The sequence below is a fragment of the Cyanistes caeruleus genome, chromosome 9 (assembly GCF_971803275.1).
Source record: "Cyanistes caeruleus chromosome 9, bCyaCae1.hap1.1, whole genome shotgun sequence".
Lineage (NCBI taxonomy): Eukaryota > Metazoa > Chordata > Aves > Passeriformes > Paridae > Cyanistes > Cyanistes caeruleus.
The window spans coordinates 23,852,501-23,865,563 of record NC_141709.1 but is presented as its reverse complement, the minus strand read 5'-3'; the positions used below and the strand labels follow the sequence as shown (position 1 = coordinate 23,865,563).

The following is a 13,063-nucleotide window of genomic DNA, read 5'->3' as shown; positions in this document are numbered from 1 at the left end:
GATGGCAGGATTTATATTCCATCCACAGTATCATCTGGAGATGAATATATCCTCCTGCTTCATTCCAAATACAGAACAGAAATATCTACTAAACATTTCTGCCTTTCTGCACCAGCCACCATCTGGCACGAGCAGGGAAGAAGCAGCGCTCGGAGCCAAGCTCCAGCGGTCCCGCCAGGAGGCTTGTGCCATCAACACGCCTCACACACCCCGGAGAGCCTTGGGGCTCCCCGCAGCCCACGGCCAGGGCTCTCCCCGTGCCTTCCCCTGCATTCACCAGCCTGCTTCCCTGCTGACCCTTGCTGCTGGCAGGGTGCTGGGGCAGACCCCCGGCCCTTGCCCTCTGCCTCAAGGCCAAGCCGGCAGTCTGGCTCCAGTGAAATTCCCCATCTGACCCTGGGCTGAAGAGGCCATTACCATGTAAATCACTGAGCCTGGAAGGCAGAGAATGTGAAGCAGCCTTGATGGAGAGGGATGAGATAAGGGGGCTTTTATTGAAATTCAGAAATCTTTTATTCTTTTCCCACCAGCCACTCAAACAGCAGCTGAAAGCCAAACTGGGGCTTGTATGAGACTTGTTAGAGGAAAATAAACATGCCAAGAGTGCTTTGGATGTGTGTCTTAGAGTGGAAGTCACCTCTTGTGCCTCTTCAAGTCACCCCTCTCCTCTAGCTCCCATCTGGCCTGGAGTGGCATCCCCATGCTGTCACACCAGCTGGGCTTGATGCTGCTTTCCTGGCTCTCTCTGGTTCCTCCTGGCTGCAGTATCAAGGGCTTAGAGCAGGCAGTCCCTCAGCCCTGCAAACCACACGTTCAGGGAACACCACAGCCCCGGGGCTGGTGTGAGTGAGATCGCAGGGAAAGGATTCCCTTGATCTTTTTTGTTTTGTTTTGTTGTTTTTTTTTTTCTTTTCATCAGTGTTCTTTATTTACTCCTTATTGCATATGGCAAAGCCAGGAGGAGAGAAGAAGAGAAAAAAGGCACAAGTCTGCAGGGGAGAAAAGAGAGGCGTTATTGTGAACGTGTGTTGTCCCTGGCTGGTGGCACAGCAATTCTGTGGGATGTGGGATTCCCTGCTCCAAGGGCTGCCTTGCTGCTATGTCACAGTCAGTGGGGGCTGCTGCAGGAAAGGCTGTGCTTGGGTTGGAGGATGATTCTGGCAGCGGTCGCTGCGCGGAGCGGGGGTACCGGGCTGGGCTGGCTGAGTCCCCCTGAGCAGCAGCACAGACTCCTCGGTTAATAATTAACCAGGTGAGGAGACAGGCGTCCGGTGTGTAATGGCATCGCAGACATCTGACACTCCCAGTGGCCTCCTCACTCTGCCTCCCACAGCAGGGCTGCCAGCTGATCCTGCCAGGGCTCCTGAAGGTCATCCCTGCGGTGCCATCCCCTCCCGAGGGCTGTGCCAGAGCCCTGCTGCCTGCAAGCCTCACCCCACGTCCTGCCTCCAGGCGCTGTGCAGGGTCACAGCTTCACCCCTGGGATGGCTCTTGAGGAGCCACATTCTCTGTGGCCCCGATGCCTTGGTCAAGGCCAAACCAAGCTGGGCTCCACCAACCAACCTTTCTGCTGGGGTTTTTGGCAAGGAGCCATCCTACATTTCATCCAAATTTGTTTTTCCAGCTGGGAGAAGCCCTCTGGCACGGGCCAGCAGTCCCTGTGCTGGGGCTATGATGTGCTGGATCAGCACCAATGCACTGGCTTTGCAGAGCCACACATGGGGGATGCATCCATGAGTGTGGCTCCTTGAGTGCTCTCCAGCTGCCAGGACATGTCTGGGGTTGGGTGTAACACTGAGCACAGCAGGTCATGGGGAGGCAGAAAACAAGTCCATGGGGAGGGAAAGCCTCTGGCCGCAGCTCAAGCATCGCTGCAGACGCTGGGGCTGTGCTGGGACTTGGGCACACAGCCCTGTCCCCCATGCCAGAGAGAAACATCTGCAATGGTGTCAATACCGGCTATGGCCCTAACAAAAAGGATTGCTGGAGGCACCAGCCTTCAGGGGGTCCCTCTGAAGAGACCACCCTGCTGCGATAAGGCACCAAAGTCCCTGGAAAATGAAGGTAAAGGTTCAGGTAGGGGATTAGCAGGTGGGATTAAAGGCTCAGCAGCTCTTGAAGTGGATCTGAATCACATTCTAAAGCAGCCCACCGCAGCTCTGCAGTGAGAAATTGCTCCTTGTCTGGCTTAATTACATCTCATAGCAATTCTTTCCTTGCTGTCTGTGCTCACCGTTCCCAGGGGTCACAGTGAGGGTACTCTGTGCATCCCTGAAGGCAGCTTGGCCAGCACCATGTTTGAGGCTGACACATGGTGAGGGTGAGGAGGCCAGTGGCAGAGCTGCCTCCTAAAAATCACTTGGAAATGTGGAGAAATGCCTTTCATCCATCAAATTTCAGTCACCAGCAAAGAGATTTAATTTTAAGCACCATTTGATTTTAAAGAAACAGAATCCATGGCCACCAGTGACTCCCACCTTTTCCAATGGCCAGCCTGAGAGCTGGTGGTGCCACCAGGCTGTCCCCCTGCACCTGAGCACCCAGACCCCTCCAGCATCAGTGCTGGCAGCTGAAAAATTCACGTCTGATGTGGTTGGCAATGTTTGTCACTTACTTCTTTGACACCCTGTGAATGTTCCCAAATATCAGTGGTGGGTGCTGTGGGGATGCTTGTGCCTTCCCAGAACCCCCAAACACTGTCAGAGTGGGCCAGGGGAGATTTTCCAGTGTCATTTCACAGTCAGGAACTCTCACCTTTCCAAAGACAAGTGGGGGAATGGAAGAAGCTCTGCCCCACAGTGCCCATATCACATAGGTAGCCCTGGGAAAAGGGCTGACCTGTAACTGGGTCCAGGATATGTGGATGAGTGTGGAAGGGAAAGCAGCCAAATGGGGCTGGGTGAAGCCAGTGAGCATTGCCAGTGCTGCCACACACAGAAAAAGGGCCAACACAGGGAAGGTGGAGACTGATCCCCTTCTGCACCCGCCAGACCCATGAGTCTGCTGTTTAAATCTGTGTCAGGAGAAAGTATCTCCTCGATTTTAAAAATGCCAAGCCAACTAATTTAGGAGTCTCCTTGTTTTGAGGGACACGGTGGATATTGAGGACTTCCAGGCTATTGAATTTCTTCTCAACCAAACCTCAGAGCTTGTCACCCCACCTGGATGGTGCTCAGTCCCTGACTGAGCCAGGGTAGCCAACAGCTGCACTGCTCATCCCATGGCTCTGCTGCACCCCTTTTTGAAGTGGTTTCTGTTCTCTTTCCAGTATCCATCCATCTCTCTCCTCGTAGGTTTTTGTGAGCATCACTGGCACTGCAGAGAGGAGCCCACAGGGACATCGGGGTCTCCCACCCGAAAGGCAATTGAAAGCCCTGCATTGTCTGAGAATGCTGGGATGATTTTTCCACTGTCTGCAGCATTTTGTTTCATTTGACTGTATTTCACCCCCTCAACTATGAGTTCCGTGGCCCAGGTGTGGCCCCAGGGACCAGGCTGGCTGGGGACACTGCAGGGCTCCGGGGTGTGCCAGGTGTGGAGGGGACCGGGAGGGGATGCAGAGGCGAGCAGGACGGGCTCTCTCCCGTGCAGGGTTGCCATATCAACAGGTTCTCTGGGAGTCTCTCACTGCAGATGCAGCATTCTGGGATGCTGTGATGTGAGCTCGAGCAGTCCTGGCTTCTGTGGCCCCGCATCCCTTCAAGTGCCCTCTCCTCTCTGCTTCCCGGGGGCTCTGCCACGCCTGTCCCCGGGTGCATTTTGCTTCTCCCAGTGCTGCCGGTTTGCAGCCTGCTGCCGTGGTCCCTGCCTGCATCCGCCCCTGCCGAGCACCGGCCCCAGCTCACGATCACAAGGCAGCAGCCTGAGCAGCTGCAGCTGATGCTGAGGGGGACAGGAGGGACACCGAGCCCACAGACAGGTGAGAAAGGAAGCACTGGGCACCGGTGGCTCATCCCAACACCCTGCAGCATCCCCCAGGGTCAAAACAGGGCTGCTCCAGCCCACAAAATGCAGGAAGGGAGCAAACAGCAGCTGCATTTACTAATTTCAGAAGGGAGGAGGAGGGTTTTATTGTCTAATATCAGCCAAAGCACCAGGCAGCGACACTGAGTGCCCCATACTGGGGTGCCCTGAAACACACCAAGCCTCTTCCAAGGCATCTGTTTCCTCAGCCATGGTTGTTCCCCAGCTGCCGAAATTGGTGAGAAATGCTGAAATCAGTGAGAAATGCTCTTTGACTGCTGGCAGGGTCGCATGGCAGAGATATTTCATCTGGCAAAACCGGTCTGAGGAGGAGGCTGAGGCTACCAGAGCAGGGGGGGACCACCACCACCCTTCATCCTCCCAGAGAGATGGGGTGATGGTGTGGAGTGGTCCAGGAAGTGTCAGATAGAGGGGAAAGGGAAAAACACGTGTGTGGAGTGAATGAAAACGGGGAGCTGCAGGACAGCAATAGGGGGACTTGTCCCTGCAGATCTTGAGGCCCCCACAGTTGATGCAGGAGGCAGAGCGGGAGGAATTTGCTCTGGAGGCATTTGCTACTTCAGATAGCTGGGATGCCCGAGCTGGGAGGGTGTTTACATTCCCTCCCTTATCTGCACATAGGCACTGTGGGGCCCCTTTCCTGCTGAACAGGTTCTCCTCGGCGGGGGAGAAGCTGCAGCTCGGCGCCAGTGCTTACCCTGCACGGTCTTTGGTTGCCAGGGCTGCCTGCGGGAACGGGAGGTGGGAGGGGGCAGCCCTGTGCCCAAGCCCTATTGAACTTCTGTCTGCATGGGGTGGGAGGGCTAGGCACCCCCCAGAGCACACCTGCCCTCTCCCCCTGTGTATGCACCTCTTTGGACACCTCATCTGGGGGTGTATGTGACTCAGTCACCCATCATGTTCTTGCCTGTGTGGCTTGGCTTTGCCTGTCAGGGTGTAAATCTCCCTTTGCTCCTCTTATCTGGGAGCCACACGTGCAAAAGGGTCCTGTAGAGGAGCTGGGGCTCATCCCTAGGTGTGTCCCCTTCACAGACAGAGGTGTGCCCTGAGCCTGGGGGCTCTGATCCATGGGCAGCAGCTCTGGGTGCTGAGCCTCTCCCTGCTGGACAGGGCAGAGGGTGACTCCGGGGACAAGACATGGCACTGCCAGCCTGCCTGCTCGTTAAACTGACCCTTGACCATGTCCCCAGGAAATTACCAGGCCTGGGAGTGTGTCCTGTCAGCAGCCCAGGAGCTGGATGGCTGTGCCCCAAGCAGCAGAACGGCTGGGCAGGGAGGGCAGCAGTGCTGCCATGACCTGCCTGCCCACATCACACCTCCCACATGCAACAGCCTCAAACCCTCCTAGAGCTTCCCCATCGTGTCTCTCAAAGTGCTGCTTCTTCTCCCCAGACACCCCACAGATATGTTAAGTGCCACAGGGCCATGGCAGAGCCTGCAAGCCTCCGCGGCTGCCCGGTGCTGGGATGACAACTGCCCGTTTATTCCTCCTCTGTTTTCTCTCTCTTGGTGAGCCTTTGATCCATGGCAATACTTTGCCTCTCACTCCACGACAACTTAATTTCTATAGTAACCTCCTGTGCTGGATCTTGTCAAAAGGCTTTTTGAAAATCTGAATAAACTGTTGAGTGGTTTTCCCTCTACTCACTCTTTACTGAAGTATTAGAAGAACTCTAATACAAGAAATGAGGCTGGATAGTCCTGGCTCAAGCCAAACACATTGCAATTATCCAGCCATTCAAGTTTTGATAATTGTCTCTTCCAATTTGCCAAACACACAGGATTTTTCCTTGCAATGCTCCCATGGCACCAGCAAGGCCACCCCTGCCATGGTGGTCCCTGGGGACAATCTGGGGAAATGAGAGTCCCAACACTGCCCTAGGCCAGTCATGACGGGGATTGCCACAAACCACTTCAGCTTGTTACAAAATTTTAATTAATCTATGAAAATTTCCAGTCTGCAAATAATTCAGACCTTATGAAATTCCAATAAAACCATTTATCACAGCTGGCAATTTGAAGCTGGCAGCGGAGCTCTTGGATGCTTGGGGAGTAATTGATAGCCTAATATAATTTTAAATTAGGGTTTGTGTTATTAATTTCAGCCTTCTGAAAACACCTCTTTGTTTGGACTAAACCCCACTTCTCCTGTGGCACTGCAGGCAGCGGGCACACACCCTGCCTGTTCCTGCTGCCCTGCCTGCCACGGGCCAGGGACACCCAGCACCCCGTGCGGGCTGTGACACCAGGAGCAGGGCTGGCTGGTGACAAGCTGCGCATCCCTTGGGAGCAGAGGTGGCTCCCGAGGCAAGAGGGCTGGGGAGGAGCAGCGGAGCTGAGAGCAGCATGTACCCACAGTGGGGGCTGAGCACGACCCCCATGCCCCAGCTCACCACTTTTGCAGTTAAATACTCCATCGAGTAATTTACACTTACGCATCGCATCCATCACCTTTCAGGGACGTGGGATCCTTCTCCCCCTGCTGAGTAACATCCCTGCATGTTGCTAAACAGCTATTACACCCTGTTGCAGGGTGACTGAGTTTTGGAGGTGGGAGAAGGAAAATGATCCCTGTACTTACGTGGTCTCAATTCTGTAACACGCTCAAAAGCTTGAAAAAGATACTGAGTAACAAATATGTAATGTCAGCCGAGATGTGACAGTCTCACCATCCTTCCACTACCGCGCCCACCAGGAATCCCAGTGACAACAGGAGCAGCAAGGGACAGGACAGGGGGTAGCTTGTGAGCACCCCAGTGCTGCGCTGGGGCTGTCTGTCCAGGCCAGGGCTCCCACCACAGAGCCCCAAGCTGGGAAGGGGTTGTTGGTGACATGCCAGGGGACCTGGGAAGGGTTGGGGACAGCAGGGACAGCAAGACCGGGAGAGATGTGAGGCAAGAGTTCATTTGATGTCATTCATTAATTAATGGGCACACCAGCCTTGAAAGTGCAAAATATTAAAGAGGTGCAAAGGATTTAATGTTTTTAATTATTTATCCATTTTTTTCTCTCTTTTTTATAACTAGACACTGTGAGGAGCAGCCTGCCTGTGGCTGACTGGGAGCAGTGTGGCTATGCCTGAGGCTGGTGGGAGAGAAACTAATGCAGAACTGGGCTTCATCTGCTGCTGCCCAGCCCTGGGCTTAGCACCAGGAGCCGGATGCACGAGGCAGGGGCCACGTGTGAGGCAGCATAGGCAGCATTGCCCAGCCAGGAATCACTGGGGACCCTGTGGGCCTACTGCCACCAAAGGGCAGCTCTGGGGACCCTGGGGTATCATGATGGTGTTCCCATAAACAACCCCTTGTCTTCCCCATCACTGCCCCCTGAGCACAGCAGAGAGCAGCTGCTTAACCCTTTCTTGGGGACCATCAGGACACCGAGCCAGAGGCATAATTGAGCAGGGCAGCGATTATCACGTTAAAAATCTGGACACAACCCGTAACAAGATTTGCAATTTGTACCAGGCAGGCAGGCAGGCTGCAGGGTACTTTCCCTATTAGGGGCCACATGCTGTTAGCAATCACATTAGTGGGGCTGGGATTTAGCATCAGGAAACCAAAGTGGTCCCTGCAGACCCCTGCCTATTGCCAAACGCTCCGGGCAGCCAAGGGGCAGGGAGGGGCTGCTCATCCCCTGCGATGAGCTCCCTGCTCACAGCTGGATCGAGCTATGCTGGGGTCATCATTGCTCCTGCCAGCACCGGGAGCCACAGGGTCCTCCCACTTGGTGACCTGGTAGCTGATCCCCCTTGGATGTCAGAACACAGTTTGCTCTTCTCCCAGCTGTGCTGAAGCCCCAGCAGAGTCCCAGCCCTTGCAGCCACACTGCTCTCGTTTACTATTTTATTCTTTGGATCTATTGGTTAAACAGATTTTAATCCACACAGTCTGGAGCTATTGATACCATGCCGTGCTAATTTGTTAGCTGGCTGTCAAGTAAATGAAGTGAAATGCCAAATATTAAATGAAATGTATTGTGTGAAACGGGCCAGTGCTGAGTTCTCCATTTCCCATGTGGCATTCTGCTCCCACACAGGGCTCAGGGAGATTTACAGGTCTCATGGGCCTGGACTCTGGGCAATGGGTGCTTTTGGGGTGTACTTTGGCATGTGGGATACCTGCAGGGCTCCCCTGGCCCCGTGGCTTTGGAGTATCCAGGATTTATGCTGATCTGCACCAGAGCTGGGACATGTGGCTGTCTACAGGCAGTCCTTGGTGTCTCACCCCTCTGCCCTCAGTGGGGAGGATTGCACTTCAGCATCCCAGCACCCATGACACCCCTCAGCTCACTGGACACCCTCTCTGCCCCTCAGTGTGTGCCCCGAGGGGTCCTGCCAGCCCCCAAGGGATGGTGGAGGATGCTCTGTGCTGGGCCAGCTGCATGAGTGCAAGGGGGCACCTGCTCCCTGACTGCCGTGCCTGGGAGATTATTTATTTGGTGAGTTATGACTTTGTTTTCCCCTGTGTAAATATCTGGGAAGCACAGCTAATGTTCTGTGCACAGCTGAGGTAATTACAGCCCTCAGCACAGCTCTGCACCCCTGGCCCCTCACAGAGATCAGCCCAGCCATGCTCCTGCCCCATAAAAAGGGTGAAATTCCCATTAAACCACCACAGTGAAACATGGCCAGCTCTGCCCACAGCCCTCAGCAGCCCCAGTCTGGGCTCTTGAGACTGGATGTACTCTTGGGGCAGCCCCACAAGAGACAGATGTGCTGAGATTACCCTTCCAGCTGTACCCTGGGTGGTCTTTACAGCTGTTCCAGGGGCTGAAGATGTGCAGAGGTGGTTTTTCAGCTGTGCCTGGGGTGCCTCTCCAGCTGAGCAGGGCTGGCTTTTCCAGCTGTTGCAAGATTTCAAGCTGCCCTCAAAAATGCTGGGGAAGAGCCCCCCAGCCTCCCCCACAGACCAGGTACAGCCCCAGATGACTCTCCTGCAGACAGGAGCAGGGCTGATGCTCCGGTCCCAAGGGCTGCTCATTTCACTAAGGAGGGCAGGTGCCTGGGCCATGGAGCCTGGGCAGCAGCTGTGTCTCCCAGGTCCTGGCCCCTCGACGACAGGCAGCCCCCGAATCAGCTTCATTAAGAACCATTGATCTGTTTCCTGCTTAATATATTTTTCATTTCCAAATGTTTTTTTCCAGGCTCCACAGCGTTTGCAGCTTGTACCAATTAAGGCAGCACAGAATGAGTGCTGCAGCCCATTAATTAAACTTACAGGGGGAGATTAAGTGCCCACTCCATTCTCCCTGGCAGGTCTCTCTGAGCAACAGGCATGCTGGGGACGGGAGCAAGGCTGAGCACTCACGTGCTGGTCACCTGCCCTCTGTCCCTCCTTACCTGTCATGTTCCCAGCTGGCCATGAAGCCCCTGCCACGCTCAGCTCCAGCCCATGGATGGGCCCTGGATGCTCACCCCGGGCAGAGTGTGGGCTGCAGAATCGCAGAGCAGAGGGAGTGGGAGCTGCCCCATGGACCAGGGCTTAGAGCTGGCTCCTCCTGGCTCTGCTTGGAGGAGGGTGCTGTGCTGTGTCTCCACTTGGGAAAGGGTGCAGAGCACACAGGGGTGCTGCCTTGGCCTGTGTCTGCCAGGGTCAGGAGCTCATGCTGGGGCAGAGCTGTGGCACCCACTTTGTTGTCGTCCTCTCGAGTGGCTTCTGCCCTCACTGCAGAGCAAGGCCCTGGGCAAGGGGATCCCTGGCTTCCACGTGCCCCCTCTGAGCCAGCTGTGGGCACAGCTCTGCCCCACGTTTACAGAGGTGGTCAGGGACCAGCCGTGGGTTTACTCAGGTGGGTCTGAGGCTCACAGCAGCCCTTTGCACCCCACCATCAGCAGAAGGTGGCCGTGCTGTGCTGTTCCCTCCAGGAGAGCGCACTGCCGGGCCACCCGAGCTCCAGGCACCGGCACTGAGGAGCAGCGAACGGTGCTTGTGCTGTCATACACCGTTGCCATGGAAATTATCACACTGTCACATGCTGATATCCTCCCACCCAGGGCACCTGTGCAGCCCCTCTGGCACTCACTTTGGTGCTGATTATGCCAATGGGCAGGTGACCCACAGCCCTGCAGCAGGAGGGAATGTGGCAGGAACTGCAGGTGACTGCAGGTGCAGCAGGGGCAGGTCTGTGGGTGCGGGTAGATCACCCCATTGCAGAGGGGTCTTGCTGATGAGTCCTCCAGACATTAATTTAGAGAAAAGAAGGGAAAATGGAGCCATGCCCAAAACATGGAGTACAGCCCAAAGCCCGTGCTGGAGGCAGAGCTGCTTTCCCCTGGACAAGGATGGCAAAGAAAAAGGGATGGTGCAAAAAGCAAAGACCAAGTGGAGAGATGTTGAACTCAGTGAAACAGTAGAGGGTTCAGGTGGGGTCATGTCAAAGAGCCAGGAGGGAACCCACTATATGTCCCACATCAGCTTTGTACAACAGACCCACTCCCTCTGGGCAGGAGCAGAGCATGGCAGGCACAGACAGCTCCACCAGCAGAGCACCACGGATTTCTCTTCAGCATTTCACTTATTGCCATGTGACATTTTGATTAAAAACTTGTTTTATGAGGACTTAAGAGGACACAGTAGATGGATTAAAAACCTGCCCATGGACAGATTCCCCACCTGGTCTTGTTAATGGGGGAACATCAGAGAAAGGCTATGCCACGGAGAAGCCCTGGGGACTAAAACAATTTACTGTTTGCAGCAACAGGTAATGTGAGATTGCAAAAACTTCCCTAGTGTGCTGAAGATTTGAGAATTGATAGTGAGGAAGAAGATGGTTTGCTGCAGCATCACAGGCTGAGGTGCCAGGAAAAGCACAGCAGAGCAAGCTGCAACATGAGGTGATGTGCTTAGGTATCAGTTTAAGAAGAAATGGGGCGTCTTCCATCCCAAAACACATTTCAACACAACTTTGTGGGCAGGGCACATTAACCTCTGAGTTTTCTATTTGTTTAGGGTTTTTTGCCTTCCTGTGAGCAGTTGATTGTGTGGAAAACCAGCCCTCATCCCTGCTTTGGGACACCCAGTCTGGCCATGGGCTCTCCATTCACCTGACACCACAGTGAACACAGGGCAAGGACAAGATGCACAGGCCTGCTGAGGGCTAGTGGGGCTGAGGAAACCTGCAGCAGGTGCTGGGCTTGGAGGAGGTGACAAGAAATAAATCCAGCCTTGCTGGGGACTGAGCGCCTCCTGCCCATGGGCTGCAGGGAGCTGCATTGTGTAAAGCAGAGGGAGGGCAGGATGCTGCCTGCTGGCCCCCGTGGGCTCAGCCCCATCCAGCTTGGGACACCCACCAATTCTGTCCAGAAGGGAGGCTGGAAATGCCACAGGAGGCTGTGGGGTGTGGTTGGGGTGTGCCAGGGCAGGACCAGCATCCGCTGCCTACGCCGACACCAGCACTGGCACGGTGGCACCTGCAGCATCACTTGGTGTTTCCCTGCCTCATTGCTTTCGATTTAGCAGTTGCTAGAGAAACTAAAAGTTGCAGTTTGGGGAGCATCTGTATTTTAATTAGTAATTACCAACAGTGCTGCTCTGGCCCAGCTGTTGCCTGCAAGGTCCCTGCTGCCACTTGGGGCTGCCCTGCCCAGCTGGAGATGCCCTCAGCCTGCCCTGCCCTCATCCCTGTGCCAGCAGGAGAGCAGAGGGTTTGGCATTGGTGGTCCTCAGTCAGGGAGGAGGACTTGCTGAGCAGGGCTCTGTGCAAATGACTGTAGGTCCCAGTGCCCCAGCTGCAGCCCTGCAGGAGGAGAGCATCACTGTGGCACCTGCGGCCACATCTGTCTTGGTTTGTGCTGCAGCGGCTCCCTCTGCTAATGCCTGTACTGTCCCTGTTCTTCCACCTAATTCCTCGTGTGGCTCCATAAATGCTTGCTGTGATGCCCAGAGCAGGGAGATCTGCATATCCCCTCTGCCTGAGAAGAGCAGTTTGTCCAGGAGAGAGCCTGAGGGAGTGTCCCCAGGCACTGTAATCATCTTCCTTGCTCCCCTCTGAGAAGATGCCTGCCATCCCCATGCCAACCCTCCACCCCACGCCAGGTCCTCTCCTGCAATTTTTCACCTGTGGCTCCAGGACCTGTGAGGTAGGTGCAGAGGCCAAGGGCAGGATCCCCCTGCAGAGCTCTGCTCCTGGTTGCTTCCATCTCCTCCCCGGCTCACTGGGCCAGTGGTTCATTTTAACAAGGCTTTTAGGCTTAAGTGCTGCTTGACATGACTGGGAGAAATTGATATTTTGAGAATGAGCTTGTGAGGGGCCATGAATAATTCACGCTGGGGCGGTTCTGTTCCCATAAACAGGCTGCTAAAAAAGCCAAACCCAGCTCTTAACAGGGAAACAAATTCCCATCCTCCAAAGCCCCAGACCCCAGCTCAGCCCCTGCTGAATCTTTCATCTCCAGAAAGGGGTTCCTACGTGGCAATGGCAGGGAGGGAAGCTGGCCCCTGTGCCTTTTCTGGAGCATCCTGTGATGATACCTGCTCCTCACGCCTGGACAAGCAGCACAGCCCTGGGGAACCCTGCTGCAGTCACTGGTGGCAGTGGCACTAAGGCCATGTGAGCCAGCAGTCAGCAGCATGTCACCAGTCCCTGGTTTGACCCCATTATTTCATTGGGTCTCTATTTAAAGGCCCCTTTTGGGGCTGGGGGCAGTGAACCCCCACTGCAATGAGCACAAGTGGTGAAGCCTGTCACACCAGGGGTGGCTCTGGGAACAGGGTACACCTCAAACAGCCAGGGCAGGCAGCAGGGCACAACCTCGGGACACAGGACAAGGAGATGTGGAGGGGAACTAGGCTCAGGCCCTCTGCAAGCATCTAGCTGCCCACCTGAGGGTGTCCCCATGGAGACCTCCAGGACTTGGAGGGCATAGGTTCTCTCTGAGCACATGAGGATGAGCATGCACGAGGGCACAGCACTGCCAGGCTGCAGCACAGCACAGGCATAGGAATGATGGGTTTGAACCGGCCGGGGAAGAATTTGAGCTGGAAATTAGAAGCAGTGTCAACACCGCCAGAGCAGCCAGCCCCAGTGTGACCCCAAGATGGACAGTCCAGGACAGGAGCTCAAGCCAGGCTGGAGAAAG

At 55.1% G+C, this 13,063-nt stretch overlaps 1 long non-coding RNA gene across 1 annotated transcript; it reads left to right on the top strand.

The window, feature by feature from the left end:
- Positions 1 to 1,141: 1,141 nt before the first annotated feature.
- Positions 1,142 to 5,627, top strand: LOC147651684 (uncharacterized). Its single transcript, XR_015273711.1, has 2 exons — positions 1,142 to 3,919; positions 5,377 to 5,627. It is a non-coding gene; the product is annotated as an uncharacterized LOC147651684 (long non-coding RNA).
- Positions 5,628 to 13,063: the final 7,436 nt, after the last annotated feature.